This window comes from Trichechus manatus, unplaced genomic scaffold, assembly GCF_000243295.1.
Source record: "Trichechus manatus latirostris isolate Lorelei unplaced genomic scaffold, TriManLat1.0 scaffold00001, whole genome shotgun sequence".
Lineage (NCBI taxonomy): Eukaryota > Metazoa > Chordata > Mammalia > Sirenia > Trichechidae > Trichechus > Trichechus manatus.
Genome location: NW_004443937.1, coordinates 12,273,112 through 12,274,159, shown reverse-complemented (window position 1 = coordinate 12,274,159; position 1,048 = coordinate 12,273,112).

The following is a 1,048-nucleotide window of genomic DNA, read 5'->3' as shown; positions in this document are numbered from 1 at the left end:
GCCGGAGGTCCCGCGGCAGAGAGGCCGCCCCAGCAGCGCCGGTACCGGGGGCCGCGCTCCGTTCCGCGCCTTCGACGCACAGTAGGTCCCCCTCACCCTTGTGGTTCCCGTTTGTGGAGCGCCGACCCTGTGCCCGGCACTGACTACCTAGTCTCATTTGTTCCTCACAGCCGCCGCTGGGAGGCGGCCCAGAAATATTCCCATTTCACAGAGGAGGGACCTGAAGCCCAAGATGCCCACGGTCGTATTAGGTAGAGCTAGATGTGTGTGCTTCCGGAGGCCCTCCCTCCTTCTCGCGGCCGGTGTTTCTTGCCCGTCTCACAGGGGTCTGCGAGATTTTTGCGAACTTTCTCTTTCCAATGACATTCTTAAAAAAAAAAAAAAAAATCATATTTGGGCCAACCAAAAACAAAAAAGAAAACCGAACCCATTGCCGTGGAGTCGATTCTGACTCATAGCGACCCTAAAGGACAGAGTAGAACTGCCCCATAGGATTTCCAAGGTAGTAAATCTTTAATGAAGCAGACTGCTGCATCTTTCTCTCGAGGAGTGGATGGTGGGTTCAACTGCTGACCACTGTACCACCAGGGCTCCTTTTATTTGTGGCTACCTGGTTTTTATCCTATAAGCCAAAGATGCTGCACACTTGGAGCGCCTAACCTTTTGCATTTGTAATTTACGTCAGTGTTTATCAGTTACTTGAAGTGAGAGAGTTTACTTTTTATCACTAAAAACATTTCTTAAACTCATTAACAGAATTTCTTAAATTCTTTAACTGTGTCTTACACTGAAGAACCATGACACATGTGTGCGGGTGGAGGAGGTGTGGGAATCTCGTTTTCAAGTTTGAGAAACTGTTTTGGGGGCAAGCTTCCTCATAAAAGTGTGTGCTGGGTGCACTGTGGGCAGCTTCTTGACTCCCCATCATGACTTGCCCAAACAGAGTGGGCAGATGCCCAGTCGGGAAGCCTCTGGCCTCCTGGACTTGAGGCCTTATTTTCTTTCCCTCCTTCCAATCTCATTTACTGAGTGTTATGGATTGAATTGT